Source organism: Mirounga angustirostris, unplaced genomic scaffold (assembly GCF_029215605.1).
Source record: "Mirounga angustirostris isolate CCGP_5_RB_7025 unplaced genomic scaffold, mMirAng1.0.hap1 SCAF_34, whole genome shotgun sequence".
Lineage (NCBI taxonomy): Eukaryota > Metazoa > Chordata > Mammalia > Carnivora > Phocidae > Mirounga > Mirounga angustirostris.
The window spans coordinates 131800-150525 of record NW_026991742.1 but is presented as its reverse complement, the minus strand read 5'-3'; the positions used below and the strand labels follow the sequence as shown (position 1 = coordinate 150525).

The 18726-nt window shown below is 53.7% G+C and overlaps 1 pseudogene; it reads right to left on the bottom strand.

Moving 5' to 3' along the window:
- Positions 1 to 18026, bottom strand: part of LOC135363149 (histo-blood group ABO system transferase 2-like) — a 115249-nt pseudogene extending 97223 nt beyond the window's left edge.
- Between the last annotated feature and the right edge of the window lie 700 nt (positions 18027 to 18726).

The following is an 18726-nucleotide window of genomic DNA, read 5'->3' as shown; positions in this document are numbered from 1 at the left end:
ATGGAAAAAACTTTATGACATTAAAAAAAAACTCAGATTAGAAAGAACTGGTAGATTTTGCAATATAAACATTACATCCCCTCACGAAAAAGAAATATACCCTTAAAAAGTTAGATGAGAGTGAACAAATTATGAAAATATATAGGATGCACATAAGGTTAATATCTTCAATATACAAAATGCTTTCATGAATCAATAAAATTTATTCATCTATCCTTCTATCAGGGTAGTAGGATTTGGGACAATTTTTACTTTCTTTACAGTTTTCTGTACTTCTGATTTTTTTTTTTTACAACTCTTTTTTTTTTTTTTCAAGATTTTATTTATTTATTTGACAGAGAGAGACACAGCGAGAGAGGGAACACAAGCAGGGGGAAGGGCAGAGGGGGAAGCAGGCTTCCCGCCGAGCAAGGAGCCCGATGCGGGGCTCCATCCCAGGACCCTGGGACCATGACCTAAGCTGAAGGCAGATGCTTAACGACTGAGCCACCCAGGCACCCCTACAGCTAGTATTTTTAATACATCAAAGCCATTATCAGTTTGAAAAAAAATTACTTAAAAAACATGTAGATGGACATCTTTTAAAAAAAAAATACTTAAATTCAAAGCCCAAAATAACTTTTCCAGAATTGTCCAATGCTTCTGCTTTATAATATTAACCATTACACTTAGCCTTTAATATTCTCATGTAGTAAGATAAGACCAACTAAAAAAACAAGATACATGAGAAGTAGTAAGAAAAACTCATAAGACAAAAGAATTTTAAAATGACAGGGCAGGCCCACACTGAAGTTATGTGTTCTTTCAAAACCAGATTTGTACCTCGGAATAAGCCTAACCAAAGAGGTAAAGGATCTATACTCTAGGAACTACAGAACACTCATGAAAGAAATCGAAGAAGACACAAAAAGATGGAAAAACATTCCATGCTCATGGATTGGAAGAACAAACATTGTTAAAATGTCTATGCTACCCAGAGCAATCTATACCTTCAACACCATCGCGACCAAAATTCCAATGACAATTTCAAAGTGCTGGAATAAACAATCCTAAAATTTGTATGGAATCAGAAAAGACCCTGAAAGAGGAGAAGGAAATGTTGAAAAAGAAAAACAAAGCTGGGGGCATCACGTTGCCAGATTTCAAGCTATATTACAAAGCTGTGATCACCAAGACAGCATGGTACTGGCACAAAAACAGACATATAGACCAATGGAACAGAATAGAGAACCCAGATATGGACCCTCAAGTCTATGGTCAACTAATCTTTGACAAAGCAGGAAAAAATATGCAATGGAAAAAAGACAGTTTCTTTAATAAATGGTGCTGGGAAAATTGGACAGCTATATACAGAAGAATGAAACTCGACCATTCTCTAACATCATTCACAAAGATAAACTCAAAATGGATGAAAGACCTCCATGTGAGACAGGAATCCATCAAAATCCTAGGGGAGAACAGAGGCAGTAACCTCTTCAACATCGGCCACAGCAACTTCTTTCAAGACACGTCTCTGAAGGCAAGGGAAACACAAGCAAAAATGAACTTTTGGGACTTCATCAAGATAAAAAGCTTCTGCACAGCAAAGGAAACAGTCAACAAAACTAAGAGGCAACCCATGGAATGGGAGAAGATATTTGCAAATGATATTACAGATAAAGGGCTGGTATCCAGGATCTATACGGAATTTCTCACACTCAACACCCAAAATAGTAATAATACTAATACTAACAATCCAATCAAGAAATGGGCAGAAGACATGAACAGACATTTCTCCAAAAAAGACAAAAAAATGACTAACGTTTAACATCACTAGCCATCATGGAAATTCAAATCAAAACCACAATGAGATGCCACCTCACACCGGTCAGAATGGCTAAAATGAACAAGTCAGGAAATGACAGATGTTCTGAGGATGTGGAGAAAGGGGAACCCTCTTTACACTGTTGGTGGGAATGCAAGCTGGTACAGCCACTCTGGAAAACAGTATGGGGGTTCCTCAAGATGTTAAAAATAGAACTACCCTACTACCTGACAATTGCACTACCGGGTATTTACCCCAAAGACACAGATGTAGTGAAAAGAAGGGCACCTGAACCCCAATGTTCATAGCAACAATGTCTGCAATAGCCAAACTGGGGAAGGAGCTCAGATGCCCTTCAACAGATGAATGGATAAAGATGTGGTCCATATATACAAGGGATTACTCAGCCATCAGAAAGGATAAATACCTACAATTTGCACTGACGTGGATGGAACTGGAGGGGATGATGCTAAGTGAAATAAGTCAAGCAGAGAAAGACAGTTACCATATGGTTTCACTCATATGTGGAACATAAGGAATGGCATGGAGGACCGTAGTGGAAGGGAAGGAAAACTGAATGGGAAGAAATCAGAGAGGGAGACAAACCATGAGAGACTCTGGACTCCGGGAACCTAACTGAGGGCTACAGAAGGGAGGAGGGTGGGGGGATGGGGTATCTGGGTGATAGGTATTAAGAAGGTCACATGTTGTGACGAGCACTGGGTGTTATATGCAAATAATGAGTCATTTAACAATACATCAAAAAATAAAGATGTACTATATGTTGGCTAATTGAGCATAATTAAATGAGTAAATAAATAAATATGCTTTCTACATGAAAAACAAATAATGGGTACAGAATTTCAGATTTGCAAATGAAATGTTCTCAAGATATGTATCACAGCAGTATAAATATACTTAACACTACCGGACTTTATCCTGAAAATGTTAAAATGGCAAAATCAATGTTATGATTTTTTACAACTTTTTTCCCTTTTTTTATGTTGTTAATCACCATACATTACATCATTTTTCCCTGCCTACTATCTTCTTTTTTCTTAACATATAATGTGTTATTTGCTTCAGAGGTACAGGTCTGTGATTCAACAGTCTTATACAATTCACAGTGCTCGCCATAGCACATACCCTCCCCAATGTCTATCACGAAGCCGCCCCATCCCTCCCACCCCCCACCACTCCAGCAACCCTCAGTTGGTTTCCTGAGATTAAGAATTACTCACATCAGTGAGATCATATGACAGACTTTTTACAACTTTTTAAAAGTACATTCTGTAGGATTCCATTTTTATAAAGATTTTATTAATTTATTTTAGAGAGAGAGTGTGGCACGGGAGTGGTAGGAGAGGCAGGAGGTGGAAAAGAGAATCGTGAGCCCACGCTGCCCTGAACACAGACCCCACATGGGGCTCCATCCCACACCATGAGATCACATCCTGAGCCCAAATCAAGAGTCAGCGGCTTAACGGACTGAGCCACCATCCATCTCCTTGGGCATTACTGCTGTTCCATTCCCTGCTCCCTCCACCACTGCTGTGCTGAACACTCCTGAAAACACATCTGTGAAAAACCGGGCCAGAGTTTCCGGGGGTGGGTCTGAGGCCAAGAACTGCCAGGTGATGGGTGCACCTGCGGCCTGGGATGGGTGCTGCTCACTGTTCTCCCAGACAGGGGTGCCCGTCACTCTTCTCTCCAGGGGACCTGCGGGGGACCCCCATGACCTCAGGCACCTGAGGGCCACCCGGCCCAGGAATTCACCTTCTCTAGCAGAGGACAGATGGGACTTCTTTCTCTGGCCAGGAATATGAACCCTGATCCTGGGAAAGGAGAGCTCTCCTGGACTCCTCACCCAGCCAGGCAGCTGTGGCCACGATGTATGTGATGGAGCCAGAGCGGCTGGGCCTTGGAGGGAATGAGTGCCTTAAACCAGCCTTGCGCAGGGCATGTGGGAGCAACAGCCCCTGCTTCCTGGGGAACAGTGATGTGTGCGGAAGGAAGGAGGCTGGGGTGGAGCCTTCCAAGGCACACCACAGTCTCTCCCTTGGTCCTGAAACCAGCAGGAAGGGAGCTCCAAGAGCGGAGACGAGACTCCAGGAGGATTCCGATCCAGAGAAAGGGTGCCCGGAAGCAGCCAGCCCCACCGGCCCGCAGACCATTTGCACAGGATCACCTCCCGCGCTTCCTCAGCAAGTTGTCCGTCTTCGTGTGTGGACAGTGACTGGCTGGTGCACTTCCAGAGGCAGACTAGAAACTTTTCAGTGCTTGCTCGTGGGTCAGAGGACCACCGCCCAAAGAAGCAGAGGATGTCCCTCTTCCTCCGGAGCTGGGGAAGGCAGCCACCGTCCTGGAGCAGGACCGGGTCCAGGAGTGTGTTCTTTCTGAAGCGCCCACTTTCAGTGGGCGTGGCTGTGCCTGAGAAAGGCCCACTGAGCCCCAGAGTCAGGAGCAGTGAGGGGCTGTCTCCAGCCCTGGCCCAGGATCACGACCCGAAACCATCCTGTCTTTGGGAGGACAGGTCTCCTTCAGGAGCCAGGGAGGGGACTGGCCCCTCTCCCCTCCCCAGGTCCAGGACGCCCGGGACCTGCAAGAGCTCTTCATCTGAGGAGGAGTCATGGAGAGCCTGTGTGTCTCGTCAGCCCAGCAAGTGAAAGAACCAAACCCCAATGCTCAGGTTCTAACAGAAGCAGAATTTCAATGTACCATTTAGGGGCAGCCTCCTCCCTTCTTACGTGGCCTTAGGGGACCCCAGGGAAAGTCTTTGTTCTCCTTCCGTCAGAGACAGGAGCTGGCCCTATGTCACGGGGTCCCCACCACATACCCATTCCTGAGGAAGAGCCACACACAGGGGCCTGGTGTCTGGAGTGTGGTCGGCCACTGCTCCTGGGCTCCCAGCCAGGGGCCTGGGGGCTGCATGGAAGGGCTGGATTGCTTTTGGGGGGAGGGGTGCTCACTGCCGACACGGCTCACCATCCCCCACTGCACTCTGCAATCCATGTTCTGTGCCCAGCACCCCACATGTTCCTGCCATGGGAGCAATCATTCAGCATTGCCCCATTGCACAGAGGAGGAGAGTGAGGCCCAGAGAGGGGAGGTACATGGCTCCAGTCCCAGGGCTGGTCAGCAGAGAAGCTGGAAGGCCAGCCCTCCAAAGCCCCTCCTAGCCCAGCCAGAGACTCCCTGAGCTGAAAGCAAGCCCTCCCCTGCCTGCCCAGCCACACACTGGCCCCTGAGCTTCATGATGGCCTGTTCTTGGCCCTGAAGGTGTTGCTGGCCGACTAGGAGGGGGACTCCAGCTCGGGAGACAGGCTGTAGATACAGGACAGAGGGACACGTCTGAGCTAATAGGAGCCACACTCTGGTCTCCCTCCCAGAGCCTGCCCGGGAGCTGAAATCTGGGTGCCCTAGGGGCCAGCACACAACAGGGTCTGCGCTGACCAGGGAGCCATGGCCCCCAGGGAGAGTCCACTCTGTCCTCTCCCCGCTCCTGCCTGGCCTCACCTCTCTTCACTGTGGGGCTGCAGGACCCGGAATCAAGCCCCATTGAGCTGGCTCTGCTCCACCTTGTAATGAGTTTGCAGCCCCCAGAACAACTGGATTTCCTGGGACTGGAGGGAGGACTGGCTGCAGACAGGGACTGGGCTGGGGAGGATGCGGGGCCTTGTGGAGGGTGAAGGATGGGGCAGGGGCCGGGGGGCCTTGTGGAGGGTGAAGGATGGGGCAGGGGCCGGGTCCTGGGGATGAAATCCCTGAATGCCCATGGGTTCCCTGATTACAGTAATGACCACCTTCACACTCGGGCATCCTGCTGGGGGGCCCCTCGTCCCCGGCCTCCTTCCCGCCCCTCTGACTCCAGCCAGGCCTGCAGCCAGGGACAGGCTAGACTTCTGTCCTGGGTCCTGCCAGGAAGACAAGGCAGAAGGAGGAGAGGAGAAGGGGAAGGGGCGGACTGATCTTCCCCCTGCCCTGAGTTGGCTTCACGGATGCCTCCAGGTCCTCTGGCCCAGCCCTGCACTTAGCTGGACCCTGAGAGGGTATCTGCATTCCAGGCCAGCTGGGTGGGGGGTATTTAGTGACTTTTGCATCCCCAGATGTCCACCGCACCTGTCCTTACACCCTAAGGCCTGCTGCCCAGGATGGGTGTGGTTGCAGGGCTCAGTGGACTTCAGGGCCACAGAGCAGTTGGCGGTGGTGAGAGAACGTGGGGGACCAGTCAGGTACGGAGCCATGGGTCTCGCGCACATCCGCCGCAGGGCGGAGTCATGGTACAGGAGCTGTGGGCAGGTCATCTGTGCACACCTGGCCATGACACACCTGGGTGGCCCTCTCGGTGGGGAGGCCTGTGTGCCTGGTGCACCTGTCCCCCACCTACCCCTGGAGGAGCAGCCATGTTCAAGCCTTTCCATGTCCGACCCTCAGGGACAGTTGGGAACCTGGGTCAAGAGAGGCAGGGACTGGCCCAGGACAACTGAGGGGTGCAGAGTCCAAGGAACAGGGCCGCTCTCCAGTCCTAGGCCAGTCCCAACCCTCCCATGAGGTTCGCTTTGGGGGTGAGAGCCCCTCAGATCCTCGGGAATAGCTACCCACCCTGTCCCATGTGGGGACATGACCTTGGTCATCCACAGGCACATAGATGCATGCGCACCTGCACACACACACACACACACACCACTCTGACTGCCCAGCTGGGGGTCAGAAGGGGAGGACACCCTGGGAGCGAGGTGGGTGACAGGGGGGAAAGAAGAAACAGGTTGCAGACAGCTGGGCCATGGGGCAGGGCATCTGGACTCCTGGCGAGGACCCAGATCCATAGCATGGGGAGGGGAGACAGGCCAGGCTGAGGGTCAGGGGTCCCCAAGGGGCCCAGGGGGGTGGCCAGGGCACTGGGAGAGGACAGGGTCTGGGTTCCGGTGTCCATCACCAGCCTGGGCACTTGGAAGCACGAAGAGATACCCACCCCCAAGTCCAGAGGGGCTCCAGCCAAAGGCCTCAGCTTACTCTTCTGTCACTTGGGCTGTAGAGATGCAGTGTCCCTAGGGTCCCACAGGCTTGTGGGAGAGCCTGTTGGCCTTGGATCTCCATCACCGACCCCCTGTGCTCTCAGTCCTGGGAAAATGCTTTGTACTCCCTCGAGGTCTTCGGAGCAGGGGACAGACTGGGGGCTTGGGGGGCTGAGGACCTGGGTACGCAGAACGTGGCAGAGCACTGACCACTACTCTGGGGACCAAGGCCAAGACCCTCCTTGTTGCAGCCTCTGGGTCTCCATTTGGAAGAGGTTCCAGATTCACTGCTCTGGTCCGGGTGACAAGGCCTTAGGAAGGAACGGAGCACCGGGACAGAAGAGGGAAACACGGACAAGGGAGGCTTCTGAGGTTTCTCACATCACCCCTGGAGTCCACAGATCCTGCTCCTGTGAGAGACACAGAGACAGAGACAGAAACAGAGGAGACAGAGAATGAACACATGACAGAGGGAACCAGAAGAAGTCACAGACTTTCCTCCATCAGCTTGGAAATGACATCCCAGCATTTGGCCCCATTCTCTTCCTGAGAGCGCGGTCACACAGGCCATCCACCCCAGAGGGGAGGGGATTCCACACGGATGTGTGAGCAGGATGCGGGAATGCCCGGGAACCACTGTGGGGACTGCCCAGCACATGGGCGCAGACGAGGCCCCGGGGCCTGAGCCTAAACCTAATGGGAGCCCCTGGAAGTGTGCGTCACCAGGGGACAAGGTGGGAATCCGTTCATTGCAACCTTCCCACAGGGGCTGGGAACAGGCAAGAAGGGGGTGGCTTTGCCCAGACCCCAGAGCAGACCCAGGCCCCTCTGAGCTGTGCCCCATGTCCCGCCCAGCCCCTGGCTCCTCCTTGCACTGCCCAGTGTGCCCCAGCCTCCTGTGATAGCAGGTCCGGAATGTATGTAGAGGTCCTACCCCTGATGGTGTCCCTAGGAGTAGAAGCCAGAACACCCCACTGTGCAGATGGGGAGCCTGGGGAGGCCCTGAGAGGCACAGGGTCTGTCCAGGGTCACAGCCCTGGGCACGCACAGGAGCCCAGTCTGAAGCCAGCTCTGTGTCCTCACAGCGGGGACACCGGCTGCACCCAGGTCTTGGGAAGGCTGTGGGGGGGCTGTGAGGGAGTCATTGTATGGATGGGGCATGGGGGGAGGGGGAGCATTGAGCAGCTGGGGGAGGGGGCCCTCGGGGGCGGGGCTCTTGTGTGAGGAGGAAGTTGGGTAAGGGGACCCCAGGCAGTGGTGACCTCACTTCCCTGACAACAGAGCCCAACAGAATTTGGAACCCCGGTAACCAGGCACCCACATTCCAGAGACAGCCCCCTGCCCAGCTCATTTCTTTGGAGACCCTCCAACAAAAAGCATGTTCGGGTGTTGCCTCCCTAAGTCTGGAGGCTGCAGTCTGAAGAAAGAGCGCCCTGCAAACGCTGGCCCCCGCTGGGGATGTCGAATCAGGGCTCCCCACCGCCTCTGGCCATTTGGCCGGAAGGACAGAAAGGTGACACCAGGAGGCCCAGAGCCTGCCACCCAGCCCCATACGCTCTGATCTGACCTGTGCAGCCCCAGGCCCCCCTCCGTCTGTGTGTGAGTGTGCGTGTGCGTGCGTGTGTGTCTGTGGGTGTGCGTGCGTGTGTGTGTGTAAAGAGGGGTCATGCAGGGTGGGGCCACCCTGAGCAGGAGCAGGCTGATGAGGGGTCAGATTCCCAGTGGGCAGGCCATGTTCAAGGTCAAGGCTGGCCGTGTGGGATGGGGTGTGCGGGCGCTGCCCCTTCTACCCAGGGTTTATCCCGATAGCCCTGCAGGGATGGGTCACTGCATCCCGGGTGCAGGGCTGTGCACTCACAGGTCTGTGTCTGATCTGGGAGCAGCAGGGGGACTGGGCAGGAGGACAGTGAGGATGGCCGGGCAGGGCTGTGATGCCTCCAGCCGGCTACCCGTCCCTGTCTTTGCAGAAGGCCACGGATGACCTCCCGAGGCGGCTGGCGGATATGCCCTCCTCCCTGACGGAGGGGTTGACCCCACAGGCATCCCCAAAAACAAGTGCTGGGGATTGCCGGGCAAGACCTCCAACACCACCCAGACCACTGTCCCAGGTGGTTGGTCACCGGACAGTGGTCCAGGACCCGGAGCCCACGGAGACCGAGCCCGAGGGTGAGAAGGCTGGGGCTGGGTGTTTGTGGTGTGTGGGGATGGGTCGGTGCTGGCCCCACAGGGACGAGCCCCCAGAGCCTGGTGTGGGGCCTGGAGCAAAGACTGGGCTCAGAGCACCCAGCGGGTGGACTGCGGTCGGGGAGACGCCCCGGGGAGGGCTCCTTCCTGGCTGCGGCTTCTCTGGGAGGCCCTGGGCTGGGTTCTGTCTCCATGGAGAGCAGGCTCGGGCTGAGCTTTTCTCCTCTCCCAGCTGCCCCACCACCTGAGGAGCTAGAGCCGGCTCCAACTCCATCGGCAGCTCTGGACGGAGGGGTGGTGGCCGCAGCGACTTCAGGAGGAGACCAGGAGCCGGCAGGTAACCCGGCACCCACCCACGGACAGCCTGACGTGGACCAGGAAGAACTGGCACCTGCCCCTGGCCCAGCTCCTGCTACTGTTCCTGCACCTGACCCAGCTCCTGCCCTGGATCCTGCACCTGCCACTGCTCCAACCCAGCTCCTGATCCTCCTCCTACCCCTTCCCCTGCCCCTGCCAGAGCCACTGCCCCTTCCCCTGCCTGAGCTCCGGTTCCTGCTCCTTCTCCTGCTCCTCTCCCTGCCCCTGCCAGACTCCGCTGCCCCTTCCCCTGACCCTTCCTGAGCTCCTGTTCTTGTCCCTGACCCTGCTCCTGCTCATAACCCTACCCCTGCCAGACCTGCTGCCCCTTCCCCTGCCCCTGCCTGAGCTCCTGTTCCTGCTCCTTTTCCTGCTCCTGCTTCTGCCCCTTCCCCTGCCAGACCTGCTGCCCCTGCCCCTGCCTGAGCTCCTGTTCCTGCTCCTTCTTCTGCCGCTGCCCCTGCACCTGCACCTGCCGGAGCTCCTGTTCCTGCTCCTTACCCAGGTCCTGCCCTGGATCCTGCACCTGCCATGACTGCTGATCCTGTCCCTCCCCTTGCCCCTGCCCCTAGCCCTTCTCTTACAAATGGCCCTGCCCCTGGCCCTGCTCTTACAGCTGGCCCTGCCCCTGGCCCTACCCCTATCCCAACCCCTGCCCCTCCTCCTGCTCCCGCAGGGCTCCCAGAGCCACATCCAGAGCCCACAGCCCTGCGGGGAGAGCTCCTTGTACAATTGCCCTTAGTTCCATCATCGGACCCTGACGCCCCGCCAGATTGTTTCATCCCCTCCCCCTATATTCTTTCTCTCTGGTTCATATTGTTCATTTTCATGTTCTGTATACTGTTTATTATTTGTTTTAAATAAAATTACTTGTTTTCAACTGAACATGTGATGAGCATAAGTACCTTCCCAACGCTGTGCCACCACACCCCAGAAGATTGCTGCAGAATATCTCGTGTCCCAAAGGAGTCCCCGAACCAGAAGCCCCCCTGCCCATTTCTCCCCCAGCCCAGACCCTGGAAACCCCTAAGCTGCTTTCTCTCCCTGTTCCTTTCCCTGTTCTGGATGTTTCTGTAAGTGGAATCACACAATAGGTGCCTTTGTGTCTGCCCACCTATTTTCAAAGGGGACTTGTTTTCGTCTGTGTTTATTTGTCATAAAATTTCCCTTATTCGATATTAAAATGCCTGATGGATTACAGATCAGATGTAATCAGAGAGGCCGCTTTAGGAATTATGGGCCGAGACCCCTGTTCCTGCTGGGACACCACAGCCTGACCCCAGACAGGACAGGGCTGGCTCCTCCTGTGGCCCACACAGAAACCAGGGAAATGCAGAAGCTGGAAGACACACCACAAAGGGCAAAAGCATTGCTCACAACCCAAGGCCAGAGAAAGGTTTCCGATGCCTCTTGTCCAAACAACACACCAAGTCACTGGGTTCCACAAGGACAGACACCAAATGCATGCAAGTCCAAGGGGGGAGGACAGGCACGTGCAGAGTCAGAGATGAGGGAGCTCCCGGGGAAGGACTCTGGCAAAGGAAACCCTATGGAGGCAGCACTGGTCACCCTCAGACTGGCAGGTGTCTGGTCTGGGGAGAGCGTGAGGAAGCGGAGATCCCCTGCAGGTACCCTGGAGAGAAGGGTGACAGGCACCCCTGTCTGGGAGAACAGTGAGCAGCACCCATCCCAGGCCACAGGTGCACCTGGCATGCTTGGCCTCTGACCAACCCCTGGAAACTCTGGCTCGGTTTTTCACAGATGTGTTTTCAGGAGTGTTTATCACAGCAGTGGTGGAGAGAGCAGGGAATGGAACAACGCTAATGCCCAAGGAGATGGATGGGATCCACAGTCCCAGTCCTCATGATAGAATGTCCTGTAGCCACTGTCACACTGTCATTCGGGGCACAGGATCCGGGAAGCCCCTCCTGAGACCCCTCCTGCCACCCTGTTCCTGGGAACATTCAGAATTGGAGGAGGAGGAGGTGGAGAGGATCCAGGATAACAGAGGGCCAAGGAGAAGGAAGGTCAGCACTGGGAGGACCTGAGCCACCATCCAGGGCCGGGGCTGTGGTGCCCTCGGACCTCACCACAAATAAGGGCTCCTGATGGATGGACCCAACTTCTGCGGTTTCCCTCCCTCCCTCCCTCTCTCTCCCTCCTTTTCTCCCATCCTCCCTCCCTCTCACTCCCTCCCTCCTTCCCCCCTTCCTCCCTCATTCAGCAGAGGACCACGGGTCCCTGCTGTGTACTGAGCAATGGGGCTTCATCAGTGAGCACCCCCCAACCCACATGGTCACGTCCACTGTGGGAGGTGACAGGGGTCAGTCTCACGGCTAGGAGTGGTGATGAGCACCAAGAATCTGCTCCTGAAAACAGAGGCCAGTTACACAAAGAATGGAGAGACCCATGCTTATCACTTCCTCTAGAAAAATCGAGTCCTGAAAAGTGATGAAGAGTGAGTATATCCTAGACTTCCTGCAGTGTGAGTTCTAATGGCAGGTACGCACTGATTCTTAGAACAAACAAAGTAAATTACCCAGTGTCGACTGGGGGGTTGTGACTAACTTTTCTGACCCAATGACAGCATTTCAGCTAACATCTCCAGGGCTTCCAAGTTGTCCCAAGGGTCTCTGCGATCCTCTGATCCTTCCATTGACCTCCTTGGGAAGCTCTGTCTTGTCGTCTTCCTTGTCTCCTGCCCCTTCTGGGACCCTTCTCTGGCCTCCCCGCCAGGGCCACCCCCACCAGGACTTCCTGTGCCCCGTGGCCTGGCGCCCGCATCCCATGGGGGTCCTGGGAGCCCGGTGCATTGTGCAAAGCCTGTGCACTCCCTCTGGGGTCACTTGGCATCTCCCCTGCAGCTGCCTGCATCTTCCTGCACTGGGTCTCCTCCAAGCATTCTGTGAGGCCAACCTGTGTCCGTGTCACGGGCACGGAAGCGAGAGTCCAGAAGGTCCAGATGACCTGCTCCCAGTCCCAACGTCTGGAGCCTGGGCCAAGGATGGTCAGCGAGCAGAGGAGGACTTAAGCCTAGGAAGCCTGAGGGAGGACATGGCACAGTGAGCCTGCAGGAGGAGAGTGAACACCGTGGGGACCTGGCGCTCAGGCCTACTGGGAGACCACATCCCATCCTCACTGGCTCTGTCCTCAGGGCTGGAGGTCGTCCAGGTACCCACCCTCCCAGCCTGTAGGCTGCCAGTGGCTGCCAGGAGAGGAGGCACCTGGTGCAGGAGAGAGCCTTCAGAGAGGAGGGGACAGGTGCTCCCCCAGCAGCTGGAGGAACTCGGGGTATCCACCCTCCCAGCCTGCAGGCTGGCAGTGGCTGGCAGGAGAGGAGGCACCTATGCAGGAGAGAGCCCTCAGGCAGAGAGGAGGGGGCAGGTACTCCCCCAGCATCTGGAGGAACTCAGGGTAGCCACCCTCCCAGGCTGCAGGCTGGCAGTGACTGGCAGGAGAGCAGGCACCTAGTGCAGGAGAGAGCCCTCAGGCAGAGAGGAGGGGGCAGGTGCTCCCCCAGCAGCTGGAGCAACTCGGGGTATCCACCCTCCCAGGCTGCAGGCTGGCAGTGGCTGGCAGGAGAGGATGCAGCTGGTGCAGGAGAGAGCCCTCAGGCAGAGAGGAGGGGGCAGGTGCTCCCCCAGCAGCAGGTGCACTGGGTCGGGCTGAGGGGGCATCATTGGACAGCAGTGCCTGCAGCTGGGGTCTCCACACAGACCCTCTCCTTAGGCTCAGCACAAGCTTGTCTGGATGGCCTTTGTCCCCCAAATACAAAGTCTGGTCCAGGGCCCCCCCACCAAGTCCTGACTCCCAATCCTTTGTACTCAGCTCAAGTGACAAGAAATGGCCAATAGTTTAGGTGGTGTTGGGTGCACAGGGAAATTTGCTTTTCTGGCCCATGCTGTAACATTGCTGGCATTTTAAAGATCTCAGGGCTCTGAATCAAAAACAGTAGGATGCCGGGGACCCCAGCTGGCTTTCTGGAAACCTACCTCTGTGCCTTCCAGCCTTCCCATCCCACCAGCTCTGCTCAGAATCCCTCCGGGCCACAGACCCACAGTCTTGGGTCCTCAGATGGCCCAGGCGACGTGCCCTCAAAAAGTGATCCCGGTGGGGCAGTAGGACACACTGCAGATTCCAGCAAACCCCCCTCCCAGAAACTGAGGGTACCGCTGGATGAGCTGTCTGAAAACAGCCAGGTCAGGGTTCCAGGAAGACACCAGAGGCACAGGAGTCACTGAGGGGCATCTGAAGCTCAGGTACGGGCAGTCAGAGCTTCCAGGCCCTTCTTCCCTTAAGCTCCTCATTCCTCAGCCTTTCTTCCAGTGATTCTGCTCAGTTTCTATCTGCCCCAACTGTTATCCATTGCCTAGGCAGCAGAGACTCACATATGCCTTTAAATGTTTTGGACAATGAATGTTCACTTCAGTACATAGCCACTTCACTACTGGGAGAGTTGGTAGAAAGCAAAAAGTCACAGAGGACTCCAAGGGTCTGGACTTGGTGTTTCCCTCTCCTGAGATGGGGACACCTGTGGGATGAGCAGGTGGCCAGCTGGTGGGGGGTGGGCAGGGACCTGACGTGGACAGATGGGGTAGGTGAGGCCCGAGGTCCCCGGGGTATGTGCCTGGCATCTGGACTGAATAGGTCTTCAAAGCTGCAGATTGGCTGGGATCATCTTCAGGCGGAGGAAGAAGGTGAGGGGAGCAGAAGGGACTGAGGAGGCTTGGCTTAGACAGGAGAGGGCTGAGACACTCCTTTGGGGGGAAAGTGGGTCAGGTCCAGGCTCACAGGGACAGACCTTGAGGCCATTGGGCTATGTGAAATAAGCCAGTCCCTAAAGGACCAATACGGGAGGACCCCACTTGTGAGGGACAGAGAGCACTCTGATTCATAGAGGTGGAAGGAGCTGCTGGGTGCCGGGGCTGAGGAGGGGAAATGGGGGGTTAGTGTCTCCTGGGTAAAAGTTCAGTTTGGGAGGATGACAAAGTTGTGGCAGTGGATGGAGGTGGCAGGTGCAAAAGAGTGAATATACTTATTGCCACTGAATTGTACCCTGAAACGTGCTTAATGGTATCAGGTGTATGTCTATTACACAATAGGAGAGTAGTGAGTCAGGAGGACGGGTCCATCGAAAGTCCCAGGAAGGCCCAAGAGCAGGGATCCTGTATCTTAGTTCTCGCTCTCATGCTCTGCGCCTTGTTGGGTGTCTAAGCTCACAGTACCATCACTAAATGCTTGCTAAGACACAGTGCAGGCGGATGGTCCAGAGAGAGTGCACAAACCATCTGTGGGCACTGAGGAATCCCAACGGCACATGCATCCAGACTGAGTGAATGCCCACATTTCACAAACACCAGCATAAAGAGCCATTTAAAACGAAGGCAGACGCCACTCTGGAAAACACTAGGGAGGTTCCTCAAAAAGTTTAAAAAAGAGCTACCTTATGACCGAGCAATTGCACTACTGGGTATTTACCCCAAAGATACAAATGTAGGGATCCGAAGGAGCACGTGCACCCCAATGTTTATAGCAGCAATGTCCACAATAGCCAAACTATGGAAAGAGTCTAAATGTCCATCAACTGATGAATGGATAAAGAAGAGGTGGTGTGTGTATATATATATATACAGAGAATATTATGCACCTATCAAAAAAATGAAATCTTGCCATTTGCAACGACGTGGATGGAACTACAGTGTATTATGTTAAACAAAATAAGTCAATCAGAGAAAGACAATTATCCTATGATCTCAGTGATATGAGGAATTTGAGGAACAAGACAGAGGATCATAGGCGAAGGGAGGGAAAAATGAAACAAGACGAAACCAGAGAGAGAGACAAACCATAAGAGACTCTTAATCTCAGGAAACAAACTGAGGGTTGCTGGAGTGGAGGGGGTTGGGAGGAGTGGGGTGACTGGGTGATGGACATTGGGGAGGGTATGTGCTATGGTGAGCACTGTGAATTGTATAAGACCGATGAATCAAAGACCTGTACCCCTGAAACAAATAATACATTATACGTTAATTTAAAATTCACTAAAATAATAAAAATAAAACAAAAGCAGGTGACCTCAAGCTGTATTACAAAGCTGTCATCATCAAGACAGTATGGTACTGGCACAAAACACACACATAGATCAATGGAACAGAATAGAGACCCCAGAAATGGACCCTCAACTCTATGGTCAACTAATCTTCCACAAAGCAGGAAAGAATACCCAATGGAAAAACGACAGTCTCTTCAATAAATGGTGCTGGGAAAATTAGACAGCCACATGCAGAAGAATGAAACTGGACCATTCTCTTACACCATATACAAAGGTAAACTCAAATTGGATGAAAGACCTCAATGTGACACAGGAATCCATCAAAATCCTAGAAGAGAACACAGGCAGTAACCTCTTCGACCTCAGCCACAGCAACTTCTTGCTAGACACGTCTCCAAAGGCAAGGGTAACAAAAGCAAAAATGAACCTTTGGGACTTCATCAAGATAAAAATCTTCTGCACAGCAAAGGAAACAGTCAACAAAACTAAAAGGCAAGCCATGGAATGGGAGAAGATATTTGCAAATGACATTACAGATAAAGGGCTGGCATCCAAGATCTATAAAGAACTTCTCAAACTCAACACCCAAAAAACAAATAATCCACTCAAGAAATGGGCAGAACACATGAACAGACACTTCTCCAAAGACATACAAATGGCTAACAGACACATGAAAAAATGCTTCACATCACTAGCCATCAGGGAAAAAGAAATTAAAACCACATTGAGATACCACCTTACACCACTCAGAATGGCTAAAATCAACAAGGCAGGAAACAACAAATGTTGGTGAGGATGTGGAGAAAGGGGAACCCTCTTACACTGTTGGTGGGAATGCAAGCTGGTACAGCCACTCTGAAAAACAGTATGGAGTTTCTTCAAGACGTTACAAATAGAACTACCCTACCACCAGCAATTGCACTACTGGGTATTTACCCCAAAGATACAGATGTAGTGAAAAGAAGGGGCACCTGCCCCTCAATGTTCATAGCAGCAATGTCCACAATAGACAAACTGTGGAAGGAGCCGAGATGCCCTTCACCAGACGAATGGATAAAGAAGATGAGGTATATATGTACAATAGAATATTCCTCAGCTGTCAGAAAGGATGGATACCTACCATTTACATTGACATAGATGGAACGGGAGGGGATTATGCTAAGTGAAATAAATAAATCAGAGAAGGACAATTATCATATAGTTTCACTCATATGTGGAATGTCAGGAATATCACAGAGGACTACAGGGGAAGGGAGGGAAAACTGAACAGGAAGAAATCAGAGAGGGAGACAAACCATGAGAGACTCTGGACTCCGGTAAACAAACTGAGGGTTACAGAAGGGAGGAGGGTGGGGGGATGGGGTAACTGGGTGACGGGTATTAAGGAGGGCACATGTTGTGATGAGAACTGAGTGTTATAGGCAACTAATGAATCACTGAACACTACATCAAAATCTACTGATGTACTATATGTTGGCTAATGAATTTAAATTTAAAAAATTAAATAAAATTAATAAATAAAAAATAAATCCGCGGCAGGAAATGGAAATAACCCAGAGGGCGCCATGCTGCTGGAGGCTGAGATAGCGGTCACGGCCAAGGCCTCTGGCGGTGAGGGCACCGGGGTTCTGAGAGGTGGCTCGGTGCACCCCTGACCCTGAAGCCCCATGGCCATGGCAACATGCAAGGACTGGGAGGGAAGACCCAGCCAGGCCCCGTTCTGGCTCCACGGCTGCTACAGGGCTGTCCCAGCCCCACCAGGCGGTGTCTGTTTAGAACTAGAGAGAAAACCTTTTCCCTCAATTGTTCTTTTTAAAAATGGTTGCTCAGCATCGACACAGAAAAACATCTGACATAAAACTGGAGCCGTTCACAGCTGCAAATGACCCAGAAGTGAAGAAAATGTAGTGAACGCAGAGAGGACGCTGTATCCCCAGGCAGGCCTCCTGTGAGCAGGTGCGGCTGGGGCACTGGACGTGCCCGTGCAGACAGTACTGGACTCCACAGTGTCCCTCGAGGGGACCGAAGTGGGAACCTGCTCTGATGGCTCCGCTGAAGTCAGCACCCCCTGCTGGAGACGGGGACAGCCCCTCATGAGTTCCGGGTGTCCTGGTGATTCTTGGGCATGGCCCAAATCTCAGCTTCTTCATGACCCGGGGCCAGCCCAGCAGCTGCACACAGGTCCTCCAGGGCCAGCCCAATAGCTGTGGGTCCCGCAGGTCCTCCAGGGACAGCACCTTGGTGGGCTTGTGGTCCAGCAGGTACCTGTTCAGGTGGCTCTTATCGTACCACATGGCCTCGATCCCATTGGCCCAGTTGACCACCATCACCTGGTGACAGGCTAAGGTCAGTCGGTGAACCTCTGGCACAACCCCCCAAAAAAGGCCCCCATGTAGTAGAAGTCACCCTTGTCCCTGGGGATGTGGGCCTGGGACTGGGACCAGCGCTCATAGCTTAAGTCCTCACGGGCCACCCAGTAGAAACCGGAGTGCAGGGTGCCAAAGAGGGGGGACAGGATCTCCATGCCCACGTGGTCACAGAACTTCATGTCCACGTCCCCGCACACCATGTCATCCACCTCATAGAGGAAGCACTCCTCATAGAAGCAGCTCATGATCGCCGTGTGCTGCATGGACACATCCTGCCAGTGTGGGGCACCGCGGACCTCAAGAACCACCACCCTTCAGTGCTCCTGGAGGGGCACACGGGACACAGCAACCAGCTGGTCGGTGAAGACATAGTAGATGACCCTGTGTCCACCATGAAGTGATTCTGCAGGAACAGCTCCAGGAAGACCCCGTATCCACAGGGGCAGGGGACAGGGCAGGAAGAGGGTCACTGCCAGAGGCTGGCAGCAGGACCCCAGAGCTGGGGTTCATGGACGTGTGCACCTTCTTCATGGGGACAGGCCCTGTGCTGCTTTAAGCAACAGCCACCCTGGCTTGTCCTGAGCAAGTCCAGTGGCAGGGCCTCCCTACCTTCTGCTTCCAGAGATAGGGGCCATCAGCACCCCATCTTACACAGGGGAGCCTGAGGCTTAGGAGGCTGGAAACCCATGCAGCCCCACTCTCAACATGCTGGAGCCAGGAACACCCCCCTCTCCTGAGCTCCCAGGCAAACCCTGCAGGTGCCCTACCCTGGCTGAACCCCTGCAGGTTCTGTCCCCACCTGCCATGAGTTGAGCACCTTTGGGCACAGCCCGTGTTTCTATGTCCTACAGACTGCGTAGAATCAGCAGGGCCGGCCAGCTGCCCCACTTTACTTTGAGTGGGCTGTCGCTGGTCCCCAACAGAGCTGTCTCCACCCCCTATAGG